Genomic DNA, 14,811 nt, shown 5'->3' with positions numbered 1-14,811 from the left:
GGTTCCTAAGTTATGGTTCTTTCTTGTTGGGGGTTTGAAAAAAAAGGTAAAAGAAACTATGGTTGAAACTAGCCAAAATAAACACTAAAAGAGGTGTGAAAGATAAGGTAAAAACGAATTGGTAAAAAGCAAGCTATCTTGGCGGTTTGACAATGGAGGGTAAAGGAAATAAGCTGTGAAAGTAAGTAAAAAATTAAAGTGCAAGAAATGCAAACTAGGCGGATCCTAAGAGTGTTTGGATGACCTCATTTAAGGTTCCCAACAAAACACTCACTATCCTAAGGGAAAATTGCCTAAAATTATTACACACAAATGGAAGTAGGGTGACCTAGCGGAGGCTCCCAACTTACTTCCAATGAAAGGCCTTTTTGTTACAAAATTTGAAAGCAAAGCAAATTGCCAATTACAAAGAAAAAGTCCTCAATTGTGGTGGCTATTCTCTCTTTATTGTTTCACTCAATTTGGAGTGCTTCTTAGTCCAATAGCTCTTAAGGTGGTTGGCCCCTTCCTTCTGGACTCAAATCCTTCAAGATATGGCACCAATCCTCCTTTCCAATTCCCTATATGGCAACTCACAAGCAAGGAAACAAAGAGACAAGCAATAACCAAAGACCAAAAAAAAATGAAATGAAAGCTAAACCAATATAGTTTTAACAAGACAAATTTCCAAGGATTATTCAACAATTAAAGCAATGAAAAGCACAAAAAAACAAGCTAGGACTCAAAGAGAAACCTAGAATGGCTCTAGAGTAGAGTAGAAAAACTAAAAAAAAAAGGACTCAAGAAACCTCTAGTTTTGGCACTTGTTTTCACAATAATTTTCAATTGAAATTTTAGAACTAGGATTGGTATAAAATAGGCACCAATTATAGAGCAAATTTTGAGCCAAAACAACAAGCACACTTTCCTTTCACTTTTTTTTTCCTGGACACTGATTTTTTTGCCAACTTGTGCGATTTTTATTATTTTTTCCTTTAATCCAAATTGCTTGGTTATTTTTTTATAATTTTGGTCCAGATTTCTAGAAAATTAAGTAAAACTTTCAGCTCCAAAAACGTAGTGACCAATTCCCATTAATTTATACAAGTTCGTATGTTCAAGCTACCAGCACTAGCGATTTCAACCTAGAAATCAAGAGTAGTGTTTATGTTGCTTAAGGCTTGGATAGTTACAATTTGTGTTTGCTTATGCTCAATTATCTTGAATAACACTATTCAGGAGAGCTTAAGACTTATTTTGATTCACAAATCCAGCCACAACTCAGCACCACAACTCAACTTCATCATAGGCATCATGTAGGAAACTTAGAAAACAAAAAAAAGTTCAAGAACAAGACTACTTCTAGGAATTGATTTAGAACATGTTATGAACTAAATAACATGCATGAATTAGACTCAAAATTCAAAAGATAGGCTAAGAATGACAAGAATACATGAAAAAATATATATAGAATTCAATCAACAAAATAAAATTCAACACAAATTTAGAACATAATGTGACAATTACTATGACTAAACATGACTCTAAGACAGCATGGATTAAGTGATTTACACTTAGATTTTTGTGTTTTTTTTTAATCAATATTTTGGAAGAACATTTAGATCTAAGGTTCAGCACAAGAATATTATGAATGAAAAATGATAGAACCTAAAATCAACACAAAAAACATGATTCAAGAATAGATCTACAAAATTTGAACCATAGAAATGCAAGAACAAGTGTAGATCTAAGATTTAATCGGTTTATTTTTTTGAATCTACTCAAAACAGAACCAAACCACAAGACAATGGAGGATATACAAGGAGAATAAGATGAAGAACAAGGAATTAAAGAGAATTCACCGAACAAAAAGATAGAGGAAGCAAAAGAACATCACCTAGATGAAGATGCTCTTGATACCACATGATGTAAGCTCCATTGGAGCTTGTAGGCCTAGGATCTTCTTCATCAATGGATTCCTTTGCTTCTAGGAAGATGAATGGCAGCGGAATGAAGAAAGGAAGAGAGAGAGGAGACGCCACTTCAAGGAGAAGATGAGTCTAGAAGAAGCTCACCACCAAAGGAGGCCATGGATAAGAGCTTGGAGGAAGAAGGAGATGAATGAAGGGAGAGGAAGAGAAGAGCACGAAATTTTGTGCTCTAAATGAGCTTTCAAATCTGAAGTTTAATATTCAAATGATCAAAGTTGAAAAAAATGCACACACATGACCTCTATTTATAGCCTAAGTGTCACACAAAATTGGAGGGAAATTTGAATTTCAATTCAAATTTCACTTGAATTTGAAATTGAATTTGTGGAGCCAAAATTTCACTAATTATGATTATTGAATTTTAGTTATGGTTCAGCCCACTAATCCAAGATCAATTCCAAGATTCTCCACTAAGTGTGCTTAGGTGTCATGAGGCATGTAAAGCATGAAGGACATGCACAAAGTGTGACTATATGATGTGGCAATGGGGTGTAGTAAGCAAATGTTCACCTCCACCTCTAAAATTTAATTGGATTGGGCTTCTACCAATTCAATTAAATTTATTTCCAACCACACACATCAAATATTCACTTAATGCATGTGAAATTACAAAACTACCCCTAATACAAAAAACTAGTCTAGGTGCCCTAAAATACAAGGGCTGAAAATTTCTACATTTCTAGGGTACCTTACCTATATTATGGAGCCCTAAATACAAGGCCCAAAAATAATGAAACCTTAATCTAATATGTACAAAGATAAGCGGGCTCATACTTAGCCCATGGGCCCGAAATCTACCCTAAGACTCATGAGAACCCTAGGGCCTTCTCTTGCATCTCTTGCCCAATCTTCTTCGAGTCTTCTATCCAATGCCCTTGCGGGATAGGATTGCATCAGCATGAATTGACCTTCTTTGGAGGACACAACAATTCTGCCATGTATTATGCAACTACCAACGGATAACAATGACATTCTCAAAAGCTATGTTAACAAGGATTCAACCACACTCCAAGTATAAACACTTCCATCCATGGTCATGAGCAATTTCAATTGCTGCCATAGAGAGATTCACAGAGAGAGAAACAGCCGCTACAATCTCTGAATTGATATGGTTTACAAAAAATTCATATCCTATCAAATCAATTCTAATAGGTAACCCTAATGGGCTGATTCTGCTCGTTGTAAGAGTTATAGTTATTTAGTCATTGTTAGTTAACTTTCTAACAGAATGTGGCAGAGATAGGCTACTAAAATTGTGTGTGTATGTAAAGGCACCTCCACGAAAGTCTAGAGAAAAGCTTCAAAGGAGAAGGAAATGGGTGCAAAGGGCACAAAAGAAGAAGGAAATCAGTGTAGAGGGAAGAGGGTTCAAAGGAGAAGGAAATGGAGGTTCTGAATGCATTCTAGTTTACGTACACACACAATTTTAGTGGATGAAGCACTTGGTTCCTTTGTGCTATGGTCATTGGACAGCATTGTTGCAGACCTTGCCAGTCATCAAGGAGTTGTTAAGGGATATAAGAAGGTAGTCCAACAATCATCATCGAATCATTTGACAGCAACAAATTGATCGATGAGGCAGCTTTTTTTGTTGTGGACATGGCTAAGGCATTTCGAGAAGGATTTCTCTTTGCATTTTAACCAATGGTCTAGTAACCATAGAGAAGGGATACTGTACTAGTTAAGAATAGAACTTTTGATTAGCAGATTCTTTCACTAATATGGTGTGGCTTGGCTGTGGTTCCTAATAGATTCCATTTGGTCTAATCTGGAACCATTAGCTTGGGCAACAAAACATTTGTACTTCAGTACCTCTGGTACTCAATTATCTATATATATATATATATATATATATATATATATATATATATATTAATGTTGCTGATAAAAAAAAAATCATCGAAATCTTAGGTACCCTTTCAAATCATAACATTATATTTGGTGTAGTCCTTTTAAAGGTGTTGCATATAATATTTTAAATCAAACATCAGTATGCAACATTTTAAATCAAACACCAGTATATAACATTTTAAATCAAACACCAGTATATACATACTAGTTCCTATGTACGTACCTGGAGTTGCTATAAACCTAAAGAGCTTCAACAACAATGTGAATTAAAAGTAGTATATGATAACCTGGAAAAAAAACCATAGTCCATGTCATATGTTTGAAATTGAAATCTAGTTATATAGATGATAAGGACAACCTTGCAATATACTATGTGGTCAATTATCCAATGCCTAATCAACTCTTATATAAGAAACTTTTTTTTTAACTACAAAACTGCAATTGGAGGAAAATGTAATTTATTCTGCAAACTTTTAGGGTACGATTGTGTTAAAAATAGTTTTGGAACTTCTTAAATTTATAAAATTATTAAGTTTATTATCTGTATGGTTATTGTTAACTGTATTTATCTTTTTCCCTTGTCAACAATTAATATCCAATGATACATAGGCCTACGATATACTTTGGCCTAGTTTTGATTACCTTTTACCTTATGTTAGCCGTTCAGTAGTAAAACTCTAAAGGCCAAGAATGTCTACCTCTATTATGTTGGTAGGTGTTTTCTTTTGATGTTGTGGATTCTGATGGTGGACAAATTGGGGCAACTTGCTTCAATGCTGTGGCTGATCAATTCTACAATGTTATTGAAGCTGGTAAGGTATCATTGAAGCTGGTAAGATTCTATAGGTGAGTGTGATAGGCAAGGCAAGTAACTAGGGGATTAATAGAGAAAATCGCTATTCAAATTCGGGCTAAAACTTTTAAGGTGTAAGGTAAGTGCTTTCAAGTCATGGATTGTAAAGATGGAGGCATATCTGCCATATGCCACCTCCATCTGCCATATGCCACCTCCATCGAGCAGTTCTTTTAGCTCTTGTAAGTAAAAAATATACATATATGTCATATTTACCTAAATTGATGATATTGAAATTTCTTTAATTAATATATAATTAATGAAGCATTCTATATTAATGATTTATTATGTAGGTGGGAGAGGTGGGAGAGCTTTCTGAGATCTTGCAGTGGAAAGGAGAGGTTGCAAAGGGATTGCCCAATTGGAGTTCTGATGATAAGGAGCACTTAGAGGAAGAGCTTTCAGATGTTTTGCTTTATTTAGTGCGTCTTGCTGATGTTTGTGGGCTAGATCTTGGACAGGCTGCTCTGACTAAAATAGTGAAGAATGCTCAGAAATACCCAGTTACTAGTACTAATCACACCAGCAATTCCACTTACAACTAGCAATTAAGCTGTTAATTTCTCAGTCTTTTTCTTCATGTACTAGTATGCTTTAATTTAGTGCTACCTACCCGAAAAAATAATTGCATCTATGTATCTTCTCTTGGTTTTAGTTTTCAAACTGAGTCACTGCCACTTAATTCAATCATGACCGTGTAAGAAGAGGAAACCTTAATTTAAAGAAAAAAAATTTAAGTATTTGATAATTTGTGTTATGTTATCTTAATTTGATGTAGTAGTTTAGGTGCCATGAAATATTACCAAAAGGACTACACTCATATTTCATCATTCTGTCATGCATGGATCGAACTACCCATGTGATCTCATTCTAGTGTCCTAAGCGTTAGTGAAAATGAGTAAACTGTCCATGTCGGCACGTGCCTATAGACAACAAATTTTCATCTCATGGGTTGTTTTGTGATATCATTGGCATCATCATTTATGAATATGCTGTAAAGCTGATGTAACACTAATGTTGCCAGGAACATTAGAAACTACTATGACTAGAGTAAAAGCTATAAAATAACTACAAAATTATGTTGATAAGTGTTGCATCGAGTGGCCTCAGAATAATTAAGAAGGAGGGGTTGAATTAATTATTCCTAAACCTTTACTAATTAAAATTTATTCTTTTTAAGACTTTTACTAAATTTTTAAGAGAATGAGGAGTAGAAGAGAATCTTAACAGAAAGTAAAAGAAGAAATTAAATGCACAACGGAAAGTAAAAGAGTAGGAAAGAAGGAAACAAATACATAAGAGTTTGTATACCGGTCCGGCAACAACCCGTGCCTACATCGAGTCCCCAAGCGACCTGCGGTCCTTGAGATTTCTTTCAACCTTGTAAAAATCCTTTTACAAGCAAAGATCCACAAGGGATGTACCCTCCCTTGTTCTCTTTGAACCTAGTGGATGTACCCTCCACTAGAACTGATCCACAAGAGATGTACCCTCTCTTGTTCTCAGTCAAACCCAAGTAGATGTACCATCTACTTGTACCACAAAGGATGTACCCTCCAATGTGTTGAGACAAAGATCTCAGGCTGTTAAACCTTTGATACTTTGTGAATAGGGATACAAAAGAATTCTCAGGCGGTTAGTCCTTTAAACACTTTTGTATTAGGGAAAGGGAAGAATCAAAAGAATTCTCAGACTGTGTCGTTTTGAATTCTTTGACAAGGGAGAAGGGAGACACAAAATAATTCAGGCGGTTAGTCCTTCGTTCTTTTGGAAAAGGGAGAAGAGAGACACAAAAAGAATTCAGGCGGTTAGTCCTTAGCGAATTCTTTTTGGCAAAGGGAGAAGAGAATGAAAAGATGAATAGCACAAGTTTTCAAGGTTTAGAAAACCAGAAAACTTTAGAAAGCTTTTGGTACAAAGAAGAAGAAGAAGTTCAAAGAGATTCAAGGCTTGTAAAGGATTTTATGAATAAGTGTTCAAGATGCTTGAAATGCAAAACAAAGCCTTGCTTTTATAGACTCTTCATGTCTGGTCAAGACAACCATTTAGAAGAGTTATAACTTTTAGAAAAACTTAAAACCAATTTGAAAAAGTCAAAATCTATTTGAAGAGTTACATCTTTTGATTTTATTCAAAAACAATCACTAGTAATCGATTACCAAATCAGTGTAATCAATTACACAAAGCATTTATGTGAAAGGATGTGATTCTTCACATTTGAATTTGAATTTCAACGTTCAAAGGCACTAGTAATCGATTACAGCTTTTTGAAATTAATTGGAACGTTGTAAATTCAATTTGAAAACTTTTTCAAAACAATTTTGCTACTGGTAATCGATTACAACAATCTGGTAATCGATTACCAGAGAGTAAAAACTCTTTGGTAAACATGTTTTGAGAAAAATCATGTGCTACTCAATTTTTGAGAAAACTTTTTATACTTATCTTGATTAAGCCTTCTCTTGATTCTTGAATCTTGAGTCTTGAATCTTGATCGTGATTTTTGAGATCTTGAACCTTGAATCTTGATTCTTGACTCTTAACTTTCTTCTTAAGTCTTGAATTCTTCTTGATTCTTATCTTGAACTCTTGAATTGTTCTTGATTCACTTGAGTTGTTCTTTGATTGATCTTTGAGCTTTTTGTCATCACCTTTGTCATCATCTTTTGTTATCATCATTGTTATCATCAAAACACATTTGAATCACCTTTGATTCACCATGAAGCTTTGCTTCTACAATGAGTGATTTGACTGGTGGCAGTGAGTTTGATGGGAAGGGTGGATGCAGTGGTTATTTCCAGAAGTGAGGAAGCCATGAATAGTTTCTGAGAGAGGACTATGAAATTATAGGCTTATTTGATCCTATATAGAAGATGGATAAACTAAAGATTTTATTCGGTACGTTTAGTTGTATGTGTACAAGAAATATATATAGAGAGAGAGTATAGAAGAATAATTACAAGCTTATCTCATGTTAGACACCCTAATATCAGCAGTTGCAAACAATCACAATTTACTTGGTGCCAACTTAAAGTGGAATTAAACAAGGAATATACTTAAAGTGCATAAAAAGTTAAATAATGCTCAAAAATAGGAAATCCTAGCTTAAATCTTACCCTTTCCTTAATGTCACCCAAAGTCGACAAGTACAGCTTATAGAATTCCTCTCTGAATGCAACCACAAACCTAAATAAAGTTTAGAAACCAACAAGAATAAGACAATTAGAATCTGTGTGATTTGTATAAATTTAAGGGACAACAACATACATGTACTATATTATAGTATTTTCACTTTTAAAGGACTAAAGATGAATTATTGACCATAATTGATATATTAGCATTTGTATATCACTAACTCGCTCTTACTTAGTATGTCTCTCAACTTGCAATTACAAATTCATTGCAACTCAGCATTTGTGTAGGTTTTAAATACCTGATATAGTTAACAATTGTATAATGGATCAAGCTTAAGCTTCTAAGTTCTAACAACACGATGCAATGATGCAAAACCATAAATTTGTGGTAACCCACAACCACAAACTTCTTTACAAAACCTTTGTCATACTCACTCAAATTTATTTATATCTATACATTTGCACCAAAACTTTTCTTAATCTTGTTCATTTTAATTATGTTAACTGTGTTGGTTTCCTCTAGGTTTCGAAAACCATAATACTTCACTAGTTTTTAAGTTAAACAGAGAATTATATGGGCTTAACAAAGCACCAAGATAATGGTTTGACAGACTTAAAACCATTCTTTTGCATCTTGGCTTCTTTGCAAGCAAATGTGATCCATCTCTCTTTATCACCTGATGGGAACTGAGAGTTATGGGTAGCTATGACAGTTATTGGCAGAAACTAGTAGTAGTTAGTAGTTATATATTAAAATAGATGTAATAATAACTATCACGACTGTTATGTATTATTAGAATCTAGAATATGTTGAATATTGAATAGTAACTGTCATGTTGACAGTTTTGGACACAAAGTAAGGAGCAGATACTATTATTAAATGTATGTAATAGGGGAATAAGGGGATACGTGTGTATTGCTTTCTAGTAATCTGAACAAAGAACTCATCTCAAGAGGAGTGTATGACTTTGGGACAGTAAATTATGCTGCACTTTGTCATTTTTTATATTGATTTGTGGGTTCAGTACTAGGGGACTGAACTGGACTAGATGCTGAACTAGAAGTTGGAATAGGTATGTCAGTGTCAGACTGAACTGGCTGATGATTAGAAGAGGACTGTGCAGAAACAGATGTAGACTGTCCAACATCAGGAGAATTGAGATGACCGGAAACATAGGAGGTATGAGTTTGAGTGGGTTGATGGGAATTAGAAGTAGGATGTAAAACATTGGAGACTGAATGATAGGAATGGAAGGAAACTGAAAAGGAATGGAGGAGGAAGTGGACTGACTGAGAGAAGTAGAAGTCTCAAACAAGTCAGCATAGGGAAACTTGGACTCATTGAAAATGACATCCTTGGAGATATAAATTCTGCCTGAAGAAGACATACATTTATACCCTTTATCAGAGGTAGAATAACCCAAGAAAAGGCATTCAACAGATCTAAAGTCTACCTTGTGGTTGTTGTAGGGTCTACGTAAAGGGAAACAAGCACATCTAAAGGTTTTGAGAAAAGTATAATCTGGAAACTGTTGGAACAGTATATGATAGGTTACTAAAAAATTTAGTGATGTTGTGGGTAGTCTGTTTATAAGATAGACAGTTGTGCAAAAGGCAACACCTCAAAATTTAAGTGGTAAGGAAGCATGATGCAGTGATGACCAAGTTCTACAATATGCCTGTGTTTTCATTCAACGACCTCATTTTGATGATGAGTGTGAGGACAAATTAGCCTATGTTGAATGCCACAGGTAGCTAAAAAGGATGTAAATGGCCTAAACTCTCCTCCCCAATCAGTTTGGAGACTTTTAATTTTGAAATTAAACTGTAATTCTACCATACCCTTGAACTTTTGAAAAATGTTGAGGATTTTAGATTTACTTTTAAGAAGATAAATCCAAGTGAAATGAGAATAAGCACCAACAAAAGTTATATAATAGAGAAATCCATTAGTTGAAGAGACATGAGAGGGTCCCCATAGATTACTATAAACCAAATCAAGAGAAGTATAGACAGATTTAGAAGAAGAAGGAAGTCTGTGAGACTTTCTATTCTTTTTCTCATCTCTTACAGCCTTTCCATCCTCGTCTGCACCATACAAAACTAGTTGCTTATAGTAAGAGTAATCTCTATTCTCTTTGAATATAAAATATAGAAAATAAAAGATAAATCTTGAGTGCTGCAGATGTGCAGAACATCTACTCTAAACCCATGTCCTTGTCCTCTCACCTACATAGGTCCTTGCTTTCCTTGCCATCTGCCACATTTATAGGTACTAGGTAATTACAAAGCAAATTACACCTTTTGCCTACATGAGAGATTGATTCTCTGCTACCCCATCCATTTCTCCTAGTAAACAACCTACATACGGTTCAGTGTCTATCATATAAACTACAGAGTAAATATTTATGAAGTTTATGAAGATTCATATTCATAGTTATTGTATGAGTGGTTGCAAAGATCGAGTCATTAATCATTATGCACACAAAGTTAAATATAAGTTATGTCCCTTGATGTGTTTGCTTTAGAGGCATTGCCTGGAGATGGAACTTTCATGAGGAGGTTAGAGTTGCATGACCATGTTAACTGTTGTTGGGGAGTATTCATTAGTTTCGATAGTGTTTAACTTGTTTTTGCAGAATGGAATAAAAGATTACTACTAGTTTATGTATTTGCACTAAAATACATGTTCTTTGAAATATCTTATGAATGGATTCTAGTATTGATATAATTTTGTGTATCTTATGAATGGATTCTAGTATTGAAATACAAAATTATTCCAATAAATGGATAACTTATACTCCTATTTCTGACTGTCCCTTTTGTAAATAGGTAGACAAAGTTTGATGTGCTTCTTAGTTCTTAAGTTACTTTCTTGTCCTACATATTATTTTCAAACCAAAATGCTATTTATTGTAAAAGCATAACCTAGTACTACTTGGCACTATATGTGAATTTAAGTATACAAGGAGTTGCCTTTGTCATAAGACTATATCAAATCAAAATGGTTAAGGTTCCCTTTTGGCCCAAATTCTTGCTTTCAAAATCATGTTATTGTGAACCTTGTTTTGGAAATAAAAATAAATGCACCACCACCAAGTAGGATAAGAGAATCAAATGGCAAGTGGCAACTTCTCAAAAATGGATATCAACATCATTCAATACCCAAAACACCAATGAATCGATTATATCGTACGATTCATGAACAAAATCAATGAAAAACTTAAAAATAAATTATTCAGTACCCAAAACATCAAAACATTTTTTAACTAATACTTAAATTTCACATGTCATTAAGGAAATAGTAAACTCCAACATAAGGTATTATATTGTATTATGAGGGTTTGTCATTATAGTCCTGTTTGCATAGTCAACTAATGCAGGTACTGAACTAAACTATGGCCTTTAAGTGTTCTTTTTTTTTTTTGTTACAAAATTTCACATACAAAAAACCAACAACTATCATATTTGGGCATGTAGAAGCTCTTGTTCATGGTCATAAGTATGATATTTGGGAATCCAGACTCTATAATAGAGACATACCATCAGCCAATTGGTTCAACACTTGCTGTACAAGAGAAGTATGTTGCAAGTCCTTTGGTAGATAATCCAACAGTGGCTCAGATTACAAAGTGGAACGAAACATAACCTACAAATTTAAACGCAAGACCTTGTGAATGCAAATAACTGATTAGAAAAGTTGAAATTGATGAAAGCATGCAAATAAGTTTCAGAGTCTCAAAAGGCTTATTGTACTTACAGAATTGACTCTTTGTGCCTCAGATTTCCAATCTTCACCACTCCTCCCCAACGACAGCACACTTTAAACCACAACCAAATTTGGTTAGGCTTGGCACCTCCTTCTACTGGTCAAGCATGTACTTTGACACTAAAGCTTTTGTTCGCAACTGCACTATTTGTCAGCAAAACCAATACCTGCCACACCAGAAGCCGGGTTACTTCACCAAAGCTTTTGTTTTCTGACCCAAAGTACACAAAGCCCTTTGTGTTCTCCTAACTCATCGAAATCCCCAAAACCATCCATTGTGCCTAACACCTCTGAAACCCTTCTGCCCACATCTCCACCATTACATTCCCTTTCCCACTATCAAATAAATCTTATGGTTAGGAAAACAACTCACATATATAACCACCAGCCCTTGCTCCATTGTCAAAACATTGAATGAAAAAGGAACTGAATCTACGACACCCCAGGATAGTAGACCAACTGCAAATAATTTTCTAATACATTCAAAAGAACAGAAAATGTGAAACGAGCAAAGCAAAAGAACAAACAGGTCAAACTACTTTCGATCAACAAGGTAACAGAGACCCGTACCCCAACCAAAAAAACAAAGTCCAATGACAACAATGTCCTTATAAAAAGCAAAGAAAACAGAGTCTAAATGCAACGAAAAAGAATGAAGACATGAAGCTGACCTCGAGTGGCAGCCACAGGCAACTCAAACTGGGACTAAGAAAGAAGAGTCACGACCAGTCGTAGCTGACAACAATGTGGTTGCAGTGACGATAGGGTTTCAGTGGAAATCGTAGTTGACAACAATGTGGTTGCAGTCGTAGCTCAGGCGGAAGGAGAAAGGAGAAAGTACGATAGGATTTTAGCACGGGGGAGGATGAAGTAATTCAGGTTTTTAATTTATCAACAGAACAACATTGGTTTTTTAAAAATAACCGATGTTGACCTAAGGTAGTTAACATCAGTTTTCAAAAAACCGATGTTAACCGCAGGTAGTTAACATCGGATTTAAAAAAACCGATGTTAACTAACTCGACTTATTTACAAAAATGTTATCGCGCCTTTATTAATATCGGTTTATAAAAAAAACCGATGTTAATCTTCCGATGTTAATTCTATATTTTCTACTAGTGTGACAAGTTCTAGAAACATTCACATATGGTTTTTGGCAACTTCTTGCGTCCTCGCAAGGCAATTGGAGGGTGATGGTTGCTTTTCTGCGTGACGGAGAGTTGCTATTTTGGCTTATTTAATGTTGGATTGTGATTTAACTTTGGTAATCCGAATCAGTACTAAGAAAAAAAAAAACTTTATTATTGTATGCTAAGACTTTTTTATTTTTTTTAATACAATTAATCATAAAGAACTCGTAAAATCCTATTATACTAAGCGATAGAGAATTAAGGTTTCGTATTCAGTGCAATTATTTTACGCTGATTTATTTTTCCTGCATTTCTGCTTCATTTTTCTTACACGTTATTGTCCTTTTGTTTCTTGTTAATGCAATTTAATTTTCTTCCTTATTGTACTTGTTGGCACTTCTTGGTGCTTTTGATCTTTTCATTTTATTGCTCCTTCTTTACCATTTCATGCATTCATTTTTCTTTCAATTTTAAATTCTTTCATTTCTTTGTATCTTCTTGCAATTCTTATCTATTATCCTCAATTCTTTGCCTCTAAAGTCTTAGTTCACTTTTCATTATCTTAGTTTTCCTTTTTTTCTTATGTATTGCTGGTCTCTTAAATCTTTGTCGTCTACTTAATTTCATTATCTTTCCTTTTCATATTAAATAGTTCTCTTGTGAGTTTATATTTGGTCTCTTTTAGCACATTGTTTCCTTTTATAGGGAACGGATCCAAAAATGTATTAAAGGGGTTTAGATTTTTTTTTACAATAATTTAAATTCTAATTTTTAATAAATAATTATTTAATAAATAGCAAGTTTTATAAAAATATTTATTATTAATTTTATATGTAAAAATAAAAGTAAGACCCACTACCAGAAGAAAATTAAACAAATATTAACTCAAATATCCTATTTTTCTTATTTATTTTACTCTATAAATATTTTTTTAATTTTTAATTTTATTTTTTCTCATACATATTAATAAAGAGTCTCAAGAGATTCTATTATTTCTATAAGATAAAATCTACAAATATAAATTTGATTTTATAGAAATAGTAAAAATTGAAATTGATTTTTTCTTGTATTAATAAAAAAGATGTTTCAAATTAATAAAAACTTGTTTGGTGGAGGCCAAGGCCCTTGCTGCTTGCCCCCTAAATCCGTCACTGTTTTCCTATAAACTTATTTTTCCAATTTAGCATGCAATATCTTGGGGCCTAAGGAGAAAATGTTAAAGGTGTCTTTTTTTTACAAGAATTTTAAAGAGATTTAATATATTATATAAAATATTAATTTTTATATTAATCTTTTAGCTTTTTTAGCTGCAAAATCATTTATCAGAGTTTTATAATCAAGCAATTTTAATACTTCACTTTCAATAAATAAAATAGCTAATACATTCAATCTATCTTGTAATATTGTTGATTTTAGATATGATTTAAGTAATTTTAATTTTGAAAAACTTTTTTCAGCAATAGCAACTGTTACAGGAATTGTCAATAAAATTCTATATGCAATGTAAACATTTGAAAAAGAATCTAAAGTTTTAATATAACTCATTGGTGTGCTAATTTCTTCTCTTAACACTTCTTTTAGTACTTTCAATTCTGAAAATAAATCAAGATCATCAATATCAGAGTATTCATTAAACCTTAAAAATTTTTCAAGATTAATATAATATTTTTTCAATTCATCCTCATCTAAAGCTTTAATTTTTTTGGAATCAAATAAAAAACCAAAAATAGTCTCATATTGTAAAAATTATTCAAATCGTATCTCAATAGAATTAATTGATTGATCTAATATGTATAAAAAATACTCAATACGAAAATATTCTTCATGTTTGTAATATCAGAGATTGATTAATTCAATAAAATTAATTGATTGATCTTTTGTAATACTCAATTAATTGATTAACTCAATGGAGATTGATTAATTCAATAGAATTAATTGATTGATCTAATATGTATAAAAAATACTAAAAGATTCTTCAATAGAATTAATTTCATGTTTGTTTTAATTTAAAGTATTAAACTAACAATATCATAATATGATTTTTTTTAATTTAAAGTAAATGGAAACTAATTTTTCTATAATTGTCAAATGAATTATAAACTTC

This window comes from Glycine soja, chromosome 11 (genome assembly GCF_004193775.1).
Source record: "Glycine soja cultivar W05 chromosome 11, ASM419377v2, whole genome shotgun sequence".
Lineage (NCBI taxonomy): Eukaryota > Viridiplantae > Streptophyta > Magnoliopsida > Fabales > Fabaceae > Glycine > Glycine soja.
This window is presented reverse-complemented; position numbering follows the sequence as displayed.